At 37.7% G+C, this 8973-nt stretch overlaps 1 pseudogene; it reads right to left on the reverse strand.

The window, feature by feature from the left end:
* Positions 1 to 2895: 2895 nt before the first annotated feature.
* On the reverse strand, positions 2896 to 3352 carry LOC112404070 (histone deacetylase complex subunit SAP18 pseudogene; annotated as a pseudogene).
* Positions 3353 to 8973: the final 5621 nt, after the last annotated feature.

Genomic DNA, 8973 nt, shown 5'->3' on the forward strand with positions numbered 1-8973 from the left:
AAACTAATTCCTCATTTGTCACATCATTTGCAAATATTTTTTCCCATTCCATATGCTGTTTTTTGTTTTGTTTATGGTTTCCTTTGCTGTGAAAAAGCCTTTAAGTTTTATTAGGCTCTATTTGTTTATTTTCTGCTTTTGTTTCCATTACTCTAGGAGGTGGATTCAAAAAAATGTTGCTGCGATTTATGTCAAAAATTGTTCTCCCTATATTTTTGTCTAGGAGTTTTATAGTATCCAGTCTTTTATTTATTTATTTTTTTATTTGCAATACACGGGCCTCTCACTGTTGTGGCCTCTCCCGTTGTGGAGCACAGGCTCCGGACGCGCAGGCTCAGCGGCCATGGCTCACGGGCCTAGCCGCTCCGCGGCACGTGGGATCTTCCCGGACCGGGCACGAACCTGTGTCCGCTGCATCAGCAGGCGGACTCTCAACCACTGTGCCACCAGGGAAGCCCCCAGTATCTGGTCTTATATTTAGATCTTTAATCCATTTTGTGTTTATTTTTGTATATGGTGTGAGAGAATGTTGTGATTTCATTCTTTTACATGTAGCTGTCCAGCTTTCCCAGCACCACTTATTGAAGAGACTGTCTTTTCTCCATTATATATTCTTGCCTCCTTTGTCATAGATTAGTTGACCATCAGTGCCTGGGTATATTTCTGGGCTTTCTATCAGATTCAATTTTTAAAAGCCTCTCAAGGCTAGGAAGCCAAGCCATGGACTCACCATCATATTTCCCCTGCAATACCTTGATTTGGGTGAACTTCTCTCTTCTCAATGTCCCCCAAATAGCCTAAGGTTCCTGAGTTTGTCAGGAAGTGAACTCCCTTCCTCATTTCCCAGGGTAAGCCTGGGAACCCTGTAAGCCAGGTACCAGACCAGTTATTTTCAAGGGACTTTGTAAGCATTGACCCCACAAAATCAACATAGTTCCTGAAAATGGTTTGGTTCTATCTACATCTTTCTAAATATGACATTTCAGGCAAAGCCTTGGTAATAAATCGATGTTTCTAATTGTGTCCTGTTACAAGGAGAATAGATTGTTATAGAATTTATGCAAATAACTTCATTGCCATGAAAAGAAGAATACAGTTAATCCTCTTGATTCTAATTGCAAATTAATAAAGAAGCACTCTGTATCATTCAGAGTCTCAGCAGAAAACAGAGGGCTTACTTGGTTGTTATTTTTCAGCAGAATTTAATTAAGGGCGGTTTGAGAGTGATGGAGGAAAAAATTAAAGAACCAGTAATGGAGATTAAGGCACCCAAAATCTAGCAACAGGAGGAGGTTTCTATCATCACTAGGTCAGAGGGAGAAAGAAGAGGGAAGACTGGAGGATGAGGTTTTTCCCCAAAAGAGCTGTAGTTAAAGAGAGACCCATCCACTGAAAAATCCACAGTGATGAGGCAGAGAGAGAACAAAGTAACATCTAGACCTCTGTGCTCCATACTCCAGACCCACTGGCAGCCAGAGGGTAGGGGACTCCCAGTAAGTTGATACTGGTCAGCCCCCTGGACACAGAGCAGGGCACGGAAGGATAAAAAAGGAACAGAATTGCAGGATAAGGAGATAAGAGATGGGGCAGAGGCAAAAGAAGAATGACCAGCATACACTCTAAGTGATCTACCTGGCTTGGATTCCTTCCTTTCCATTCAACGAGTTATGTCTAAGAGGTTAAATCACTAAAGAGTGACTCAAGACTGCCCTTTTAACAACCTGCACTTTTAAAAATTGAAGTTTAGTTGATTTACAATGTTGTGTTTCAGGTGTACAGCAAAATGATTCAGTTATACATACATTATGTTCCCTGTGCTATACAGTAGGTCCTTGTTGTCTATTTTATATTTACTAGTGTGTATCTGTCAGTCCATTATAGCAGTTATCCCATTTGATGTATATGGTTCATACTGTTATTACTTGTTTAATGTCTGCTTCCCATCATGCATTTTCCCTTAGGACAATGAGCACATTCCTTCTTTTCATTACAGCATCTCCACTGCCTAAGCTCAGTGCCAATCACTAGTGAGCACTTGACAAATATTTGGAAATGGATGGATGAATAAAGGAAAACATATCCGCAGTTCTGAACCCTTGGATTCAACAAACCCCAGGTCGTGTGGTACTATAATATTTACAAGGGAAAAAATATCTGCATATAAGTGAACCCATGCAGTTCAAACCCATGTTACTCAAGGGTGAACTGTATTCAGTAAGAGTTGCTAAATTCCAGAGGGATCAGGAAGAGAGAAAAGATAAATGTATATTATTTTTAATTTACAAAGGCTTAATGTATTAAACTGTTGCAAGTTATAGATAGCTTGTTAAAAAAAGGGCAAGACGGTTTCTTAATCTGGAATATAAGTCATTAAAGAACCAGCATGTTTCAAATAAAAGTTTAGAAAAATTATAATGATCTTTATCAGTTCATTCAGTCACATGTAATTCACTCTTATTTTGCTTGATTTGGGGTCAGCAGTTCAGGAACACATCAATGTCTCCACTAAATCTTTCCTTTTTTGTTGATGATAAAGCACATTGGTGTGTAACTGACTGTAAGAGCTTTCAGAAAGCATCAGAGTAAAAGGATAACTATGAATGACAAAAGGCTTAAGATGGTCAGGATTAAAGACCTGATGAGAGTTCACTTTAATGCGACTAGGAAATTTGATTGTTTCAATGACATAACATTTTAAGATAATAACTGGAAATATGACTAATTACATTATAACTGGACATTTCATGTCCAATGTCATGGACAACAAAGACATTGACATATTTCTAGGAACTTTATACAATTTTGGAAACATATTAATAGCATATATCCATAAAAATATAAACTAAAGAAGATTAAACATTGCTTCTTTTTTTCACAAGAAATTTTAAAGAAAATTTAATAGGGTTGCATATAGTCAGAAGGAGGAAGTGCCCCATTTAGAGGCGTGATTGTTATGTCAAAGTGATCTCCTACAGGGAACTTCTGAGACTGCAGGGTTACAGAATCATCAGTCTTCTTTCTCCTAGACATGGTGCTGCCAGTCTTCTTATTTGACAGCTGAATCTTTTAAGTTCCATAAAACAATTACAAAATTGATCTATGTACCCTTTCTAGCTCCTGGGTAGACTTCTCTTACTAAACTAGTCAGTTCTTTCAAGGTTGCATTCAACCAAGTGTAGCTCTGTAGCTCACTGGATTGTACATTTCTGCAGGAGAACGTGTCCATTCCGTGGTGGGAGAAGTTACTGGTGGTGAAGACACACAGCAGCAGCAGGAATGTCTTCTCTTTATTGATGGGCTTCTCTGGCTCCTTCTTAATTTCCTTCCGGGTAACGTGTACTTTCACCTCCATCATCCTCCTTCATAAACACTGCTTCTTGTTTGACAGTGCTTTCTGTGTAATTTAGTATATCAAGTAAACCTAATTAGTTTAACATCTATCTTTTTACAAGGTGTGAGAAGAAATCCTTTGAGATTTTCCAGGAGCCCTCTGGGAAATCTCAGTCAGTTCAAAGTCGATAAAACTTTATTTAGAAATTGATTCAGGATGTTGTCCAAAATGTCAAAATATTTGAACACTTAACTAAATAGAATTACAGATCACTATGAAACAATCCTTCTTATCTATTTAACCAAAGTGACAATAAAATATTTCAAAGGCAAAAAAAAAAGTTATATGTTTGTAAAAGAACAAAACCCAAAAACCATATCTCTTTCAATACAGAGAATGCTTGATTTTGTTGACTAACCAAAGACATGATAAAGACAACAGGAAGTACAGGAAACTACTTTAAGACACAAAATAGTTGTTTCCTAGGCAGATTACTCAAAGGGTAAAGAAAAATCTTTTCCAATCTCTTATTAAGACAGACTGATAGTACAAGAAACTTTGTCATTTTGACAGAGATAAAGCAAATTCTAGTTTTCCATCCTACACTGTTGGCCTTATTAAAAACAAACAAACAAACCAACCTTATAGATAAGTTTATTCAACCTTAGCCGGCTTGATCATACAAGTTTCTCTCTTTTCCACAGACCTGTTACAACTTTATTTTCCCATTCAGGCTCTTGTCCCTAATCCCTCTTATGCATTCTGGAACACTGACACAACCTCTAAATTATTTTAGGGCAAAAACAACCCATTCTTTCACCTCACCAAAACCACATCCATAATACCTTTTTTACCCTTCCTTACCAAAAACCAATTTATTTTCTTTGCATATTTTGAACACAGTTTTTACTTCACCCTTATTATTCCCAATAGTTCATGTAAATATATTAGAATTCTTACCCTTTATAACCTTAATTTCTAGTGAAAATTAGGGAGTAGGAGATTGTGAACCACCAAATGTCAGCATTCCAAAGGAGACTAGCACATTTATGAATACACCATTTTATAATTATACTGGCATATGTATCCTTCATTGCACAATTTTTCAACGTGGCAAACACGTTTTTCAACAGACCCCAATATTATTAGACTCTCTATAGTAATAGCCAAGAGTAGGTAAATTAAAAATTGTATTAATTAATTTATGCTTCAGTATTTTATCTTCTTTGGAAATGATCAGGGAGAAAGGGTCATAGGATGGTTAATTGGTCTGCTTGTATTTTCCATACCTGAGGGTTAATTTTGTTTGTGTGTTATGAGGAAATCACCCTTTTATTCTAGATTTACAGGTTGATGCAGTAGCTTGTTCTTATTTAACTTTTAATTTCACCTCTCATTCTAGTTTTCTACAGAACTGTCACAATCAATGAACAAATATGGATACCTTACTATGAACTAAAACTTATATTTTATTCAGGTTCCTTTTATTCTCCATTTTTCTGCCCTAGGATCACATCCAGGGTATCACATGGCATTGACTCATCATGTCACTTTTGGATCTCTTTGGCTTTGATATTTTCTTACACTATCCTTCTCTCAGTGACCTAGACTGTGTTCAGGAGGAGACAGTTAGGTATTTTGTAGCCTGTCTCACACTGAGATTTACTTGCTGTTTTTCTTGTGATTAGAATAGACTCATGGGTTTTGAGGAAGCAGATCCCAGAGGTTAACTGCTTTCTCATGACTTTATATCACGGGAACATACATCAAAGCAACTTATCACTGTTCATGTTAACTTTGTCTTCCTGGCTTAGGTACTGTTTGTAAGGTTTCCCCCACTGTGACATCACTTTTTCCTTAAGTCTGCACTGTGTGTCTCCTTTAAGATGAGGCCCCCACACTTCAGGACAGGGGAGATAGCCCCACCCCCTTAATGAATGACTGAGTATCTACATCAACTATTTGGAGTTCTTCCTCACAGTTCATTCAAGAGTTCTCATGAAACACACACACACACACACACACACACACTCTCTCTCTCTCTCTCTCGCTTTCTCTCTCTCTCTCTCTCTCTCTCTCTCTCTCTCTCTCTATATATATATATATATATATATATAATTTACTTTTAACAGGGTGGACACTCCACCCAGATCATTATTCTAAGCTTTTGGTTACAATTCAGCAGAACAGTATTTGGTTGTTCAGTTCACTCCTGCTTTGCTACTGAAAGCTCTTTCCATGGGTTCTTGCTTTCCTCTGACATAGTTCCACCTCGTGGGTTTCCTTTCTTATTGTGCACATCTTTTTATGTGCTTGTTGACCATTTGCATTTCTTTTCTGGAGAAGGATATGTTCAAGTCCTTTTCTATTCAAACAATTGGGTTATCTTCTTGTTGTTGATGATTTGTAAAAGTTCTTGATGTGTTCTGAAGAACAGGCTCTTGTCAGATATATCATGTACAGATATTTAGTTCCATTCTGTAGGCTATGTTTTCACTTTCTGGATAGCACCTTTTGATGAACAAAAGTTTTTAAAATTGAGGAAATGAAATCTATCCATTTTTACATGGGTATCGTAACCTTTTTGCTTGTCTGTAACCTCCCTCTCCAATGGTAAGAAATCTGATTTCCATAATTTATCCTCCATTGAATTCACTGCTTACTCCATTCTGGATTACAGATATAGTAGTTTCAGTATTGTTAACGTCTACCACCATGGGAAAGAACTTACAGAGTCCAGTATTTATGGATGGCACAATTTGCCTTTGTTCTACAAGATTCCAGTCTTTTCCATAGTTAATTAGGTCAAATATCTTTTGCCCCACCACCCAACAGTGAGTTTTTTTCATACATTTCTAAACGAGTTAGATTCTTTGTCACATTCTCTATTCCATCCTGTGACACTCCCATATCCTAAAAAATTTTTAAACTAAATTTGAATATATTATTATTTACTCGTTGGGTTGTAAAAATCCATGGGTTTAGACTAATGCCTCATGGAAGGTATCCATCACTTAAGTATCACGTGGACTATTTCAACCCCCACACCATAACCTGTTTACCATCTCTGATTCACCTGTTCCAGAATGTCACAGAAATGGAGCACTACAGTGTGAATCCTCCTCAGACTGAATTCTTTCACTTAGCAATATACATGTTGGATTCACCCACGTTTTTTGCATGGTTGATGGTTAATTCCTTTCTATTTCTGAATAGTATTCCATTGTATGCATATGGGAAAAGTAACTTTCCCTCGCAGGTTCTTGATTGAGGCCTCCCCACCCCCATCCCTAGTAATAAAAGACAAAGAATAATAATACAAATGCCACTAGATATAACTTCTTTCCTAAATTTTAGCCATGAGTCAGTAAAACTGCATAATCCAGAATCATCTCTTTATATAAAAGAGTAGGCTGTGAACTGTGTTTCTGGAAGATGGACCAAGAATGATTACTTGCTTAGTGAAAGCTAAAGATTTTTACTAATATGTGCAGAGAAGACTTTTCAGATTTAGATTTGCCCTGATATGTAATCTTATGGAGGCTGTGGACTAAATTCTGGTCAAAGGAATTTTTGGAAAAATCTTGTGGCAACCTTGTTAGTTTTGAAAATCCATCTGAGTGGATAAAAATATCCAGTTTGTCTACCATCAGCATTTTTCTTTTCAGTCTCAGGTAGCAAGGCACTCTCAAGTTAGAATTATTTCTTTGCATGTTCACGTTTAAAGACTTGGTTCTCAGGACGTGGACAACACAGCTGTTGCTGGCAGAAGGGCCTGAGGAAGGACTAAGCACTTTAAAGAGCTTCTGGGGCATATATCCTATTATCAGAGGTGTAGGGAAATTATTATCTAAGTTTTTCTTCTTTCTTGAGTGCAGAACAGTTATTTTCCCAATACCTTGACCTAAGAAGAACATGGAAACTTTAATATAGGTAAGAAGGGTGGGTGGGCTTTGAATTTCCCCTAGAACCACATTTCTGTTTCTGTATCGACAAGATTAGTAAAGGAAGGATGGTTGTTTTTAATTTTTCAAGGAATTGCATATTCAAGAGGCTGACCTGCCCATCCAACTTCACTATCTTGAAGTTGACTCTTTATATCAAGGAGAAGATTTCCAACTAAGATAAATCAGAAGATTCCTGTGTCCAGATTTAGAGCACTGTGCCTTTGGATGTTTTCATGGATCCTTCTGCAAAGGCTCCGTGTGCTCTCTCTCCCTCAGAGCGTGTGGTTCTACTTTAGTCAGGTGGTCTTAGCAGAGGAGAACTCACAAATAGCTCCTCTCAGGCCAGAATAGCCAGAATAGCTACCCTCCAACTGGGCCAAGTTCTGAAAATTAGCAAGTGGTTCTTGACCAGGATCTGTCCATTTGGGATCTTGGTGAGGATTTTCTCCAGGGGGCCATCTGGAAGACTGCATGAACACAGTGTATAAATGGGTGGGAGGGTTGATGATGGATTTCAATTTTTGCTCTAAATCTGATTTCCATTCTCTTGTTCTGTTAAGGAAGTGATCTTAGGCTAGCCATGATACTCCTTCGTCTTTCTTTCAGTTTGATCATCAAAGAGGTTTGAATAGGATCTTTGTTCTAGGGTGAAAGCCTTTAAAATAAAATCCTTGCAAATATCATCTTATCAGGTGTTTGGTCAAGACAGCCAGTAAATTCTCCTGGCAGTACTGAAGATGTTTCTTCCCGCCAGGGTGTTTCCAAAGGTATACCTATTCCAAATATGGCTCAAAACCAAAAAGCCTTTTTATAGCTTAATCATGGACAAAATGTTTTCACTAAAGAAGATGAAAAAAGAGCATCCCCCATGATCCTGTGTCACTCCCCAAAACAGCCAAAATAAATAAAGAAAATATGAACAAGAGAAAAGGTTTATTTCTATGCACACAGGAGCCAATCCAAAAAGTCACTCACATGTTAAATTGTGAAAGTTAAAGGCTTATCAACCTAACTTACTAGGGGAAAAAGAGAAGGGAGAATTGGCTTCTATGGGAAGAACAGATAGGTTTCTTCAGGAAAGACTAACGGGTTATTTGCAAAACAATGAGATTTAAGAAAGTTTATTATAATGTTTGTCCATAGATGAGTGATCTTTGCATCTTCTTCAGCACCATAAAACACCTCACAGAAGGGATTTATGGTAGGGTTACTCTTGGTCCTTCTCCTGGAATAGAAGCCACCCTGAAGAGGGAATATATTGGCTGTGGTCATTTCTCAGAAGTTTCAGCTCTTACTCAGATGAGGAGCTCCAAGAAGGCTTTTGTTCTGCATCAGTTGAATCTCAAGTATCTTCAGCTTCAGTTGTCTTTCTACCAACCTTGGGGTCCTGCCTGGCTTTCCATACCTCCAACTTTGTTCTTCTTTTTCAAGATTCCTTGATCTATCCATTCCGATCCCTTTGCATTTTCCACATGAAGTTTAGATTGGTTGTCACTTTCTGCAAAACACTACCTGGGATTTGGGTAAGGATTCTTTGCATCTTTAGACCTATTTGTGGAATACTGCCATCTTCATGGAATTAAGCCTTCTGATCCATGAATATGGGATTATTTCCCATGAATTAAGGCCTTTCTTAATTTCTTTCAACAAGCTATTGTTGTTTTCAGTGTACAAGTCTTATCCGCCTTTCTCTGG

This window comes from Neophocaena asiaeorientalis, unplaced genomic scaffold, assembly GCF_003031525.2.
Source record: "Neophocaena asiaeorientalis asiaeorientalis breed wild unplaced genomic scaffold, Neophocaena_asiaeorientalis_V1.1 scaffold792, whole genome shotgun sequence".
Taxonomy (NCBI): domain Eukaryota; kingdom Metazoa; phylum Chordata; class Mammalia; order Artiodactyla; family Phocoenidae; genus Neophocaena; species Neophocaena asiaeorientalis.